Below are 14,892 nucleotides of genomic sequence, written 5' to 3' on the forward strand. Positions count from 1 at the left end.
GTTGTGTCCAGAAGCAAGAGGTTCATGAGAACAGGTAGTCTCCTTTGAAACCCACATTGGAAGTACCTTGCCTAAGGTTAGATAACCCTGGACCTATGCCTGTTCACATGGTTTCCCTCCCTGGTTCCCCTTTAAGTGCCTTTGGATCACACGATAGTCACCATTACTAAATCTTGTGTCTTTATTCTCAAGTCCATCCTATGTACAATGATGGCCACACAGTGATTTCCATAGTGGCAGCCTTTCCCTGCCTAAGAAAAAAGAAAGCAGCACCACGCCCCTCAAAGAAGATGATTTCCATTTCCATGGAGATTAGATGGGGACTAAAAAGGTAGAGACCAACCTGGATGCTGGTCTCCCCAGGTAGCCTGGATCTGCCCACAGGTTGGCTGGTGCGTTCCTTCTCCTACCGCCCCCATGTTGCTGGGTGAGCTGCTTACCTTGCGGTCATGCCATGAACCCAGGGACTGGGCAACAAGTGGCCATCTTTGTCATTTCTTCTAAAGGTCCAGCCACCTTCTTGAGACACTGAACATGGAGGGTACCAGTCCCCGATACATTCAGAACCCCCAAACCAACCATTTCTAGACTTGGGAACCCTTCTGCTGATCCTGAAGCTTCTGATTGAATGTACTAAAAAACACGTGCCCCTCCCCCCCCAATTCACATACTCTCTTAATAGGTTTTGAGAATAAAAATCTGAAGGGCTATGGTGGCTTTTGGTCAAACTCCTCCAAGCCAAAGGCACACAGAGGCCAGGCCACCTTCTTTAAATTGGGGTGGAGAGAAAAGATGAGATAGAAAACAAAATACAGATGAATTCTATCCTTTCTGGTTCTGCCCTGCTCCAGCCTTATGCACACAGACACACACACACACACACACACTCACAAACACACACACAGTCTCAACAGTTTATCCTGCCGTACTTGTATGTTCTCTTGCTTAACTCCCTATTTATCCTTCAAACCCCTAGCTCAGAATCTCATTCTCTGGGACACCTTGTTTGTCCAACTCTGCCAGTTCAGAATGAATCACCTGCTGCTTCTGCTGACCTTGTTACATCGGCCCCACTGAACTCGTAACACCAGATTAGATTTCCAGTTTCTATAAATTATGATCGACCTGTGCAAGCACCGTGTCCCTCCATATTTGCCTCCCCAGGGTTTAACTCGGTGTCAGGCACATAGTAGGTGCTCATTAAATGTTTTTAAAATTATCTTAAATGTTATTATAACTCTGACTCCTAGTTTATATTGAGTAATAACACTTAACAATGAGCACTTACAGTGTCTCTTTATACTCTTCTAAGTGTCTCTTTTATACTCACTAAATCCTTACTAGTCTGGGAGGTAATATTATGACCCTCCATTTTACAAAGAGGAAACAGAGGCCCAGAGAGGTTCCACCACTTGGCCAAAGCCAGACAGATAGTAGTGGTGGAATTGGGATTTTAGTCCAAGTCCTCTGGCTCTGAGTACAGTCTGTGAGTTTATCCTGCTTTTTTATATCATCCGCTAAATAATCACACAGCACTGTGAATTAAGACCAAAGGGTTCAGTCACAGAAAAAGAGTAGTGATGAAATGATTTCAAATGGACCTAAGAAGAATGTTCCCTTTCCACTATCACTAATATTTAAGCCAATGTATGTTCATTCATTTGTTCCTTCATTCCCTCTGCAAATATTTACTGACTGATGACTTTGTTCCAGGGACAGTTTTAGGAATTAGCTTTCAGTGCTGAACCAAAAAGGATATAGCCTTTATCTCCAAAACCTTAGAATCTAAACTCATTTCAACTTAAATCTCCTTCAACAAACATCTCCAGAGAATCCCAAGATTATGGTGGGTTTTAGGAATACAGAAAAGAACCAGGAAGAGTCTGAGATCCCTCAAGAACTCATATGTGGTTGGGGAGATAGACATGACTGCCTTAATTAAATGGAAAGAGGTAAAAAAAAAAAAAAGACCAGAACAGAAACCCGTGTGGGGGAGACTGAGGCCAACTCCACGCCTCCATGGAGGGCTTCCTGGAGGAGACAAGACTCTACCTGAATCTTGAGAGAGCCACAGATGTCGGCCAAATGAAGACAGCTGGGACAGCTCCAGCACAGGCAAGCAGGCTGGCATTGCTAGAGCCAAGTGAGAAGCAGTGACAGGAAATAAGATTGGAGAACATGGGGAACACAGGCAAGAGAACATGCTGGAATGATAAAGAAAATGTTTCCAGAAGACCTATAAGAACTTCCACTTTCTACATCCTGTTCAACAGCAACGGAATGGAAACAAACTGGTCTTTGTGATGAGGAGGGAAGCTTCTCTCTCAGGTGACTGTGTAAAACATGGGTCTCAGAAGATAGCTATTGTATGGACAGTTACTAGGTTTCCTTACTTCCCAGTAAGTCGCTGGGCTGGACTCCTACTTCATAGGACTCCTACTTCATGAACAAGATGGATATTCAGATCACCGCGTAAGCGACAGAAAATAATGTCAAGGGGGAGAACAATGAATAAAGACGGACCTGAGAAGAATAATGAAGGGGCATTAATGCGTGGTTTACGACGCACAGCATTTTGTTAATGTTAAGCTTTCCCAGGTGTGTCATATACATCCCAGAACGAGTTGATGGACGGAAGCTTTATTTTCCCTTGTTTGAAACAACGAGCCCCTCTGAACTCAATAAAAATATAGGGGCTTGGGAACATAGGGAGTTGATTTACCAGGTCATAAAATTGATCATAGGGATTATGTTCCACCATATAACAGCAAAAACCATTTCTGTTTGTTTGCTACTTCAAAGATTACCGAGACCTTTCAGGAGGCATTATTATATGTGATCTTATCTCAGCTCTGGGAAGTGGAGAATTCTATCATCCGCATTTTATATGATGAAGAATGACATGGATGAGTCTTGGTCAAGGTCTTTCAACCAGTAAGGAGCCAAATTGGAATTCAAACTCGGGCATACTGACTCTAAAATGAATTCATCTGGCCTGATAACCCTCTCCTGTCCACACCCCTTTCTGAAGATGTGTTAGGACCCCTCCGTTCTTCTGGTCCCAGGACACACTTAACCATCAACCTCGATAAAATCTCTTCCACACAGTTGAAGTTCATATAGTTGGGGTCGTCAGAATTCTAGTAACATTGTTTTCTACTTCTCAGCCAGTGAGCTTGCCTAGAAGAAATAGCTTGTTATCTCAAAAGTAATAGTGTAATGAAATGTCCTCTTATGGGCATCCTTGGTACTGTCTGTTCTTGCCTTTGGGTGAGTTATTAATTCTCAAGAAGCAAAACCTCGCCTTAAGACTGGAGGCAGGTAGGGTAAATTCTCTTGCCCAACCTGGTTTTATTTTATGTATGGAATGTGTTGTTTTGAGCCATTCCTTGTTTTTTTTCTTTTTTAACTTTATGTTTAGAAATAGTTATAGGTTCACCGAAAGTTGCAAAAATAGTAGAGTTCCATGTTCCCTTCACCCAGCGGGAACACATAACACCTCTACCCTACAACATCACGGCAGAGCGTTTTTAAGTATTTTTTTTCTGTGAATTAGTTACAAAAAGGAAAACAAAATGAGCAGGCAGACGTCAGCAACAAATCTAGGAGATCTAACTAGAAGTTAGAATTTTGGTCTTTCTCAAAAACTTGGAAGACCTAGCAATGTGCCTCTGCGGGGGCACTCCTGGTGCCATCAGTGGTTGCCCCTTTTCAACTAGCAAGCGTCCTCTTGGTCTTAGAAGCTCCATTCAGCTGCATTACCTGCCCCGCCTCTAGAGGGAGTAGAGTTTTAAGCGCACAGAAGGGAAAGTTTTGAATGACCTTGGGGCATCTCTCCAGCATTTCCTTTAAGGCATGGAATTATTTGGCTTCGGACTCACACATAACCGATTCCAGGGAGAACATCTCTGAAATCGGGGTTCTTAAACTGGGCTCCACAGATGCCCGTTGTTGAGAATTTGATGATTTCAAGAAACCTATGGGAAAAGTATGGGACATTTTCGTATCCCTATGATCCTAGGAAGGGCAGGCGTTTGCAATGTAGAAAGATATGTTGTTATTGCTTAAATCTCCTCCTCCATGATTTAGCTCATGCCTCCCCTGCAGAGAGGAATGGAGTTCCAGGCCCATCTCACATATATGTTCTTCTTCAGCTGTTTTTGTCTTGTGTTCGGTCACTGTGAAATAGGATTTATTCCTTCTGTGCCGTCCGGGTTCTTCGCCACTCGCTTCCCACTCCCCACCACTGGATCCAATCATTTCTATGGTGAGCTGGATTGATCCCAGGACTTAGAACGTGCCCGGACCCCTTCTTTAAACACAGCATATGCAAGTTTTAGATGAATGGAAAAGACATTTGGAAAGAAAATTCAGAGTAGGAAGGGGAAGATTATTAACGGAGTAACAAGAGTCATGCTAAGAGAGAGCCACGCTTGACATTTTCAGATCTGGATGTCTTATAGTTGCTCTGCTTCAGGGCCAGACAATGTCAAAGGTTTCCCTGTTCCCTCTCCTCTAATAAAGGGACTTACGCTCCAGCCCTGATCCCCAATCCAGTAGGAAACTGGAGAGGTGAAATCAAATGACTGACAGTTCTTCCCGAAAGCCAAAGAGAGGAAGAGAGAGGTACCCCTTAAAGAGATAAGAGGCCAGGGATTGGGAATGGGAAATAGAGGAGATATAAGGGGGAGAGTTTTCTTTCTAAAGAAAGGGAGCCCCAAATAACTAAAACGGCCCCTCCCCCCCACACACATACAGACACACACACACACACTATTAAAAAGCCATCTGTAAATTCATAGACTCTGCGGAGCATCTGAGGGATAATAGTCAGACTGGTATTTACCAGGTCTCCGCCTCCGTGGTGCCTGCTGAAGTATTAACTCAGCCCTTTAACAGCATTTCATGTAATCACAGCCCCAGCTGCCCATGCTGGTAAGTCGCTGAGATCACTGCCCTTCTAATGGGGAGTTTGGAAGGTCAAAAGAAGCAGGGTTGGCTCCCAGCTGGGCTTTTGAGAGCTGACCTTTTATTTCCTCCACGGCTCTGCGGCAGACACAAGTCCTCATTTCCCAAGAAGGTCCCCGTAATTGGGCTGAACACAATGGTGACAGTGTGGACGCTTGGGAACGTGGCGGTTGAGACTCCCATTCAGGGAATTATAAATCCGAGAGCTCGAGGAGCCACCCAAAGCCGCTTGGTCCAGGTTTTTGCCTTCCATCTCAACCATTCTTTGTTAGGAGGTAACAAGTCCTCGCTTTTGGCCTCATGTTCCGGACATACCACATCTGAAAGACGGGCTTTCCTGGGCAGACAATTCTAACATCGCTTCGGGTAACCTTTCAAGTGTCTCCTTTGTCAAATAAAAAAGTCCCAAGAACTGTGTGCCTACCTTGCCTTTGCTTTCTTTTTAAGGTCAGCTCCTCCTGTATTCTCATTATCCAAGATGGAAGCAATGGAGGGCACTTCATTTTGTGGCAGAATTGCAGACAGTAATTATGTTGCCACATAGTCTTTTCCTTTCTGGGCTAATTCCAATTATTTTTAACCTTTTCACACAGACCCTTTTTTCTGACCTTTTAATGAATTTTCACTGCTTACCTCTGGTCCTTCTCCAGGGGATACATCTTCTTCACAGTTTGCCAAAACTTTTCATTAGGAATAATGAAATGATGACTGTTTCCCCCCTGGTTGCGATAGCAGTCTCCCAATTTTGAGAAATATTTAACAAGAATCATACGCCTAATTTTCAGCTCCATTTCTGCAATGACATTTCCACTAAACGCGTCAGGTCCACCGTCGTCTTCTTCAACTTAATGTTTTATTTACAAAATAAAACAATCGCGGTATTTTCAAAGAGTTATTGAGGCCCTACTTAGTATGTAAAAGAGTGCTGCTAGGTACTGTAACAGATGGGAAGTAGGTAGATATTCTTGGGTCCTTGTGGTATGAGCATCCCAGTGATGAGCTTGGGAACCAATATCCTTTGAGTAACTCCTCTGGGCCCCATAGATATTAAATCTCTTAATCCTCCTAGAATTCCTTCAAAATGGATAATACTGCTACTTTCCAGAGGAGCAGACTAAGATTCAGAGAATCTGAATGGCTTGCACAAGTTCTGGCCGTTCATTAAGTGGTAGAAAAGTTCTATAAACCTAGACTTGGCTTGCCCTCAAGCCAGCACACGGAATTTTCAGGGCTTTGGTGGTTTTTGCGTTCTCACATTTAGAATCTTGGATCCCTGCCACTCCGAGTCAAGGGTCACCTTGAAAAGACAAAGCTGATATTAATAACTGGTATATATGATAAATGCTGTTAACCCCAGAAAGCCAGTGGGGAATTCACAGGGGGGGAGGATTATACCCTGTTGGGATCTTCCCAGTAGAATTGTTCTGACCCTTTTCACTCTGTGGTTGGAGAGACACTACAGAATGGAGAGTAAATACATTGAGCCTGGGATGGGCCTGATTTTCATCCCAGCGTCTCTGCTTACTGACTGTGCAGCCTTGGGAAAAATGCTTTACCTCTCTCTGCTTCCATTTTCTCAACTGTAGAACACAAAGGTAGAGAGCGCTCACCTCGCTGTGCTTTGGGGTATATTAATATATTTCAAGTGTGTAGAACTGAGTCTGAAGGAGGTTAAGTGCTGAGTAATTGGTAACGACTGGCATCTCCGAAATCTCTTCTCCCCAGGGTATGGTAGCCTTCGATGCCCATCTTTTCTGGAGCCATATCATCTCTAGGGTCACCATGGCAAAAAGCTTCTCTCCATGTTTCCATGACATTTTTTGTTGTTTCCTTAAGCAAAGATTTGCAAATCTCTTTTAAGAACCAAAGATAGCTAATTTTTCCAGGCCAAAGAGAATCTAGGTTTCTATCAGAGCCCTACAAAGTTTTAAGCAAGGCTATGGGGTATTGGACAGGATGTCCTAACACAACTAACTACACAAATGGAAGAGGCGTAATCAAATCTATCTGAAATACAAGGTCTTTCTGTTAAAGGTAACTGTAGCAACTTCATACAGGAGTCGGGAATGGGACAGAATTCCAAAATGTCCTGGCTTACCTGAGCAGTTTATTTTTTTCTAAGCCCTTGAATGTAAAGTTTATATTGGAGCAAATACATATGTATGGGAAAGGACACCAGTCTCCCATTCTATTTCCCTGTTGAGTTTCCTACTTCACATACAGCCTTAATGAGGAAAGACAATATTCAGATGTTTAAAGGTAAACCATTTCGCTTGAACGATCAAAAGCCGTGGGGCGAATTATTATTATTCTTTTCACATTTTGGCCAAGGTTAAGTCCACCAGAAGTAATTTAGAAACTACCTTTCTGCAGTTATACCCCAATGAACTTGAAATTATAAAAAAACAAAAAAACAAAAAAAACAAAAAACACACAAAATAAAAACAAAAGAACATCCCCTTGGAATGGACATCGTTTTCAACCAACGTGGGCTCAGTCACACACAGTTTTCTGCCATTACTCTTACCATCATTTGCCTGATGTCTTGTGTGTTTGTCTTCTTTTTTCAACCACCTTTGGATTACTTGAGGGGAGTGCTCCTGATGAAGCCCTTTGTTCTGAGAACGTGTATGTTTTCTCACTGTGTGTCCTGGGGAAGACATGATTCAGAGAATAGGTGCATCTCTCTTCTCAGGCTGTGTGTGTTGTTAAAATGATAGAAGTTTTACTACACAAAACAAAAACAAAACCTGGGCACAGTCTTGAAAGCCGGTGTTTTCTTTAATTAGCATAATGGATCAAGTACATAGGGAAGAGATGATGTTTGAAAAAGAACAGATTACCTACAGGGCTGAAATCTTGTCACACGATCGGTTTGCAGTGTTCTGTTTGTGCATTTTTCATTTTAAAGAGGGATTATTCATTAAGCCTGCAGGCATTCTGGGTTCACAGTATATTCTGAAAAAACACCAGTCTCTTTCCAGACAAAGGAGAAGCCAACTACTTTGTAATAAGGAGACTGGCTGGTATGCTGCTTGAATGTTACTGAGGTACTTAGCTGAAGTTTGGCTAAAAATCTGGAACACTGATCTCATTCCTTCATTCCTTTATTCCTTCATTCTCCATTCCAGTGAGAATTCCTAAGCACTTACTATGTACCAACTATGGCTTGTCTAAGACAGAAACATTGCCAAGTTGACAAAAACCTTGGCAATAGGTGGTCTAAACCCAAAGCACTCAGACGCTGTCTATCCTGAGGACATGAGGTTAAGTCAGGTGGGTAAATTCTTCCTCCAAGCTGTGCTCAAGCGTTACCTCTTCCATGAATCCGTCCATCCATTTCCCCCCGCATCTCCAAAGTGTCTACTCAAATCTTTCATTTTCACATATTTCCTTGATTATATTATTATTACCTTGGACACAGTGAAATGCAGTGGAAAAAAATGCATTTGTGAATTGCATTTGAACAAATGAATGAATGAATGAATGAATGGATGAATGAATTTGCAAATGAATTTTAGAGGGGTACATGGGTGGCTTCATGGGTTAAGCACCCAACTCTTGATTTCAGCTCAGGTCTTGATCTCAGGGTTGTGAGATCAAGCCCCACATTTGGCTCTGTGCCCAGTAGGGCATAGAGCCCTAGAGCCCTACTTTCTTTCTCTCTCTCTCTCTCTCTCTCTCTCTCTCCTCCTCTGCCCCTCTTCATACTCATGCTGTCTGTCTCTAAAATAAATAATTTTTAAAAAAATGAATTTTAGGGGCATCTGGGTGGCTCAGTGGGTTAAGCCTCTGCCTTCGGCTCAGTTCATGATCCCAGGGTCCTGGGATCGAGCCCCGCATCAGGACCTCTGCTCAACGGGGAGCCTGCTTCCTCCTCTCTCTCTGTGATCTCTGCCTGTCAAATAAATAAATTTTAAAAATCTTTTAAAAAATGAATTTTAGAGTCAGATTGAGATTTGCCATCTACCTTCAATCCTTTCTCGCTCTATGTTGTCAAATATAGTACTTAACCCCTCTGGACCTCAGTTTCTTTATCTGTGAAATAGGCATAATAGAAGGTTGCCATTAGGTATAACAAATGCACAGAGGCATTTTAACTACCACATACTGTACTAACTGAATTTTTCCAAATGCTTTAGGTTATATTAACTCATTCAATTCTCACAATAACCCCACGAAGTAGACAGGATGAGAAGCAGATTCAGGGAGCTTAAGGAGCTCTCTCAGGTGTCACACAGCAAATTAAGTATTGGGTTGGAGTTTTAAGCGAGATATATTGCCTCCAGGCTCCTGGATCTTACCAGTCTGCACTATCAACTTTTTTTTTTTATTATTGTGTTATGTTAGTCACCATACAGTACATCATTAGTTTTTGATGTAGTGTTTCTAGATGCATTGTTCACATACAACGCCCAGTGCTCCATACAATATGTGCCCACCTTAATACCCATCTTGGGGCTCACACACGCCCCCCGCCCCCATCCCTCCCAAAAGCCTCAGTTTGTTTCTCGGAGTACATAGTCTCCTGTGGTTCATCTCCCGCTCTGAATCCCCCCTACCCCCACAAACACACACTTTTCGTTTCCTTCTCCTAATGTCCTCCATGTTACTCCTTATGTGCCACAAGTAAGTGAAACCGTATGATAATTGACTTTCCCTGCTTGATTTATTTCACTTGGCATAATCTCCTCCAGTTCCATCCATGTTGATATAAAAGTTGGGTATTCATCCATTCTGAAGACTGAGTAGTATTCCATTGTATATATATGTACCACATCTTCTTTATCCATTTGTCTATTGAAGGGCATCTTGGCTCTTTCCATAGTTTGGCTGTTGTGGACATTGTTGCTATGACATTGGGGTATATATGGCCCTTCTTTTCACTGCATCTGTATCTTTGGGGTAAATTGCCAGGTCATAGGATAGCTCTCTTTTTAATTTTTTTTAAAAGATTTTATTTATTTATTTGACAGAGATCACAACTAGCAGATAGTCAAGCAGAGGGGGGGAGGGAAGCAGGCTCCCCACTGAGCAGAGAGCCCAATGCGGGGCTCCATCCCAGGACACTGAGATCATGACCTGAGCCAAAGACAGAGGCTTTAACCCACTGAGCCACCCAGGCGCCCCTCTTTTTAATTTTTTGAGATGAAAAGCAAAGGAAACAGTCAACAAAACAAAGAGGCAACCCATGGAATGGGAGAAGATATTCACAAATGACACTACAGACAAAGGGCTGATATCCAAGATCTATAAAGAACTTCTCAAACTCAACACCCAAAAAACAGATAATCATGTCAGAAAATGGGCAGAAGACATGAACAGACATTTCTCCAATGAAGACATACAAATGGTTAGGGGACACATGAAAAAATGTTCATCATCATTAGCCATCAGGGAAATTCAAATCAAAACCATATTGAGATAGCACCTTACACCAGTTAGAAAGGCAAAAATTAACAAGGCAAGAAACAACAAACATTGGAGAGGATGTGGAGAAAGGGGAACCCTCTTATGCTGTTGGTGGGTATGCAAGTTGGTGCAGCCACTTTGGAAAACAGTGTGGAGATTCCTCAAAAAATTGAAAAGAGATCTACACTGTCAACTTTTGTAAAAGAACATGATAGACATTCATAAGCAGTAGCTATTATCCTTAAAATAAATACAACTGTAGTGATCTTTTCCCATCACTATGTTCATAACATCTTGAAACAAAAACCATGTCTATTCATCCATCTTCCCACTTTTGTGCTTTGCACATAGTAGGTCCACAACAGTTGTTCATTGACTCAAACTGAAATGCTTTTCCTAAGAAAAAATAAAGCAAAAGAAAACAAACACGTAAAATGCGAAGGGATATACTATGTTAAGTGATAATTCTGTTCATTTTTTTTTATAAACGATTTTTCTGAGACTAGTGCAAAATGCAAATTTTTGAACACTTTAGAATGGTCCCCTCCATTTCAGTCACTTCACAGCTAATCAGCTTTCAGTTCTTTTCTTCATCTTGTAACTTCTCACCATAAGCCATTCTTAGAAAATAATTCTCACTTCCCATTCCAGATTTGCAACTTTTATTTATTTGCAAGCTTGCGAATAGTCATCTGCCCACTGGCTCAGGGGAACAGGCATCTCCTTGGAGAGGTTTAAAAAGAATATAGATGTCCTACATCTTCTGAACTAGTACAGAAAAGAGGATGGAGGGCAGACTGACCAGCTTCTTCAATTGATTATGCACCTTTTCATCTTTCAGACACTGTAGGATAGAAATTCGTAACATGAGACTTTACAAGCCTGGGTACAACTTGAAGACAAGTTATTTTTATTTTGTTATTAGAACTAAGGACATACTTCTTTACAAGTCTTCATTCCCTCGCCGATCTTTGGCCATCCACTCATTGCTGGAAGGCAGGAAGCTGAGTCAGTCTAGAATCAGTTGTTTGAGCCAGGTGACTCTCAGATTGACCAATCACGGGAAGAACCATGCCTACCACAAAACAGGCCACCGGGCATGGGCTGGAAAAACATACAAAAACAAAGCAGTGAACCGAATGTGTTTTTCTCTCTTTCTTGCTTCAAGCTGTTGTTTTGTTGATGGGTATCCAGCCTGACAAGGCTTTGGTAAGTTGGATGTTAGAAAACAGATCCAAGAAATAATCACATATTTGAGTTAGTTGAAAATGTAGGTGACCAACTGTAGCCCTCTCCCCAAATCAGAAATCTCTTTGGCCATTCCATTATGTCTAACTTTTTGACATCTTCTATGCATCTGCTTGGTTCCAGGCATTATGATAGGCAGTGTGGCTAAGGGGAGTGGACAACTGAGTTCTTGTCCTGGAGGAGTTCACCATGCAGGTGCAGAAAGAAATAGGTAAACTGGTAACTACTGTATGATCTTGAGAAGTCAAGTTCAAGATGCTAAGGTCAGGCTGGACCATCAAGGTGATCTGGGGCCTTCCACAGGTAGGGACAGCTGAGGTGGGTGTTGACAGATATGTAGGAGTTTTCTCTTTTCCAGCTGAGGAGGTTCCCCAAGAGCTTGTGCTCAACCATTGCTCAACTCTTTTTCCAGTTGTTAGCCATGTTGATACAGTTGCTGGAAAACTTCTCAAGCCTAACTATGCCTCTCTTATCTCTAGTTCTGTTTTGGAAAAATTCTTCCCTTTTCCTAGGATCTCATCAGATGCTTAAAAGACAGCCCTTGCCCCCTCTTACCAAAGTAAACGTTGTTTGATTATTCCTCCTGTAACTTAATATCCAGTTCCTTTATCTTTCTGGTCACACTTTGCTGGCAAAAAGGGCCTTTACTAAGTACTTTTCATTTATTATCTCCATCCTCACAATGAATCCTTTGAGAGACTATTTTTACCCCATTTACAAATGAGAAAATGGAGACTCAGATAGTAACCCATCCAGAGTAACACACCAGAACCCTTGCTTTTAGCTGTTAATAATACTGCCTCTTAGATTCCCACTGATTTCATTAAAACGATCAGAGATAAAGACTTGATGTACCCTTTGCTACCTTTTAGCTCAGGGAAAGCATGATATCAAAGAGGTAGAATGCCCTGGATCCAATTAGGAAAATGCAGTCAGACCCCTATCTATAATTGTGTTTGGCTGGCAGACAGTGTTCTGAGCAGGGAAGACAGTGTTTTTGTTAGAAGTGTGGTGTGACTGTCACAAGAACACGGAACCCCCTGTCTGAACTCTGGAGCATAAGTCACCGTTGTATTTGTGCCCAGTAAACACAGCACAGCATGTGCCGAGCCTCTCGCCACATCCTTGCAAGCTAAGACCCCAGAACTTTAGGACTCTGCTGGGTCCATGCCTACATCGCTACCATAGACCAGGTTGCCCACTGGGGCACATTTGGCAATATCTGGGGACATTTTTCGTTCTCACCTCTGAGGGTGAAGGGGTGCAGGCTGCTGGCATGGGGTGAGTTGTAGGCTGAGGATGCTGTTAAACATCTTCATGTTTTCATGTTTCTTCACCTTCTGTCCTTTTTCTAAAAAAAATGTGAAGGACTGCTTACATATTTTATGAAAAATCATACCATAGACCAGGTTGCCCACTGGGGGACATTTGGCAATATCTGGGGACATTTTTCGTTCTCACCTCTGAGGGTGAAGGGGTGGGGGCTGCTGGCATGGGGTGAGTTGTAGGCCGAGGATGCTGTTAAACATCCCACAGAGCACAGGACAGCCGCCAGCACCATGGAGCAACATAATTCAGTTTCCACCAAGGACACTGCCATTGAAGTTGACCCCTGCCTGAATCGGAAATGCTCCCAATATATGCTAATATTTCCATCCTCTGAAAACTATTTTAATTCATAAATAATAAAATTGATCACCAGGTCACCTTAATTATAATTCCAAAATACTATTGAAATGGGCCCCATCACAGGCAGAGTTGTGTCCCCCCCCCCCCAAATTTTCATGTTGAAGTTCTAACCCCAGTACCTCAGAGTATGTCCTTGTCTGGAAATAAGGTCTTTGCAGATGTCATTAATTAAGATACGATGATACAGGAGTAGGGTGCGGGATCTAATCCAGTACCACTGGTGTCCTTATAAAAAGAGGAAGTTTGGACACACAGACATGCACAGAGGAAAGACCACATGAAGACACACAAAGCAAATGCCATGTTAAGATAAAAGCAGAGATGGGGTCGATGTGGCAGAAGCCAAAGGATAGCAAAGATGAGCAAGAACACACCAAGACCTGGGAGAGGACAGATCCATTCCTCCTGGTCCTCAGAGAGAACCAACCCCGCCTACACCTTGACCTCAACGTTGTAGCCTCCAGATGTGTGAGACTTCTGTTGTTTAAGGCACCCAGGGCTATGCTTGGTTCCAGCAGCCCTAGCAAGCAAATACAGTTCCCATCTTCTATGTGTCCATCCTGACAGCTAAAACTGAAGTCTTCATCATCTCTCAGCTGGCCTGTTGCAGTCAGCTTTGGCACAGTTGCTACTGCAAGACTAACACCTTCTCTTTCTATCCATTTTCCACCCACCCGCCTGGTGGTCCTTCTGTAACACACGTGTCCTCTTGCAAGGAATCTTCACCATTACCCTGAGGATGTGAGCCCAGATCCATCCAGCCCTACAAACAATCCCATTAAGAAAATCAGCCCTCGTCCCTGAGCATCCTCTACCCAGTTTTTAGATCTCACAAGTTTCCTCTGAGGGGTCAGAATTCAGGGGATGGGAAATGGAATGGCCCACTCTCGGGAAACTGAGTCAGTGTCAGAAAGTCCCCTGAGAAGACGTCTCTCTCCACTCAGTCCTTGGGATAAGAAACCCTCAAATCGGATTTGAGCTCTTGGTCAGTGTACTTGACAGTCCAGCCCTTGTCATCTCCTTGGTGGTCCATCCAGGAGGGTCCTCACTCATGGAGACCAGCCCAGGCAATAGCTCACTCATAAGAGTGAATTTTTTAGGACTACGTTTCTGTCTCTCTCTCTCTCCTTTTTTTATCCCTTGCTGCTGATTCTATGCACGAATAATCGGCTTCATTATGCTGGGTTAGGAGGATGCTCTTCCACAGAAAATTACCCACAGCAAATAAAAACAATTCCATATGGCAGCCCCATTCACTGCAAGACTAGTTAAACCTTGACCCACACAGTTTGCGCTAGCGTTTCGTCTTTCCTGTTGCCTTGGCTGTTTGCCAGCATGTTGGTGTTCTGCGTCCTCAGTGACACTCAATCCAGAATATTCTTTGCAGGGTTCCCTTTATCGCCAGACTCCTAGTACCTCTTCCTGTTTTTGTCCTCAGGGCAAACTCTAAACCTCGTAGACACTTCTCCTGGAAATCATTCGATATTCAATAAATATTTATAAAACACCTACAATGTAGTGTGCCAGGCACTCTGTAGAGCCCAAGAAATGTTATACTTCTATAAAAAATGAGGC

The sequence above is a fragment of the Mustela lutreola genome, chromosome 17 (assembly GCF_030435805.1).
Source record: "Mustela lutreola isolate mMusLut2 chromosome 17, mMusLut2.pri, whole genome shotgun sequence".
In the NCBI taxonomy this organism is placed as follows: Eukaryota; Metazoa; Chordata; class Mammalia; order Carnivora; family Mustelidae; genus Mustela; species Mustela lutreola.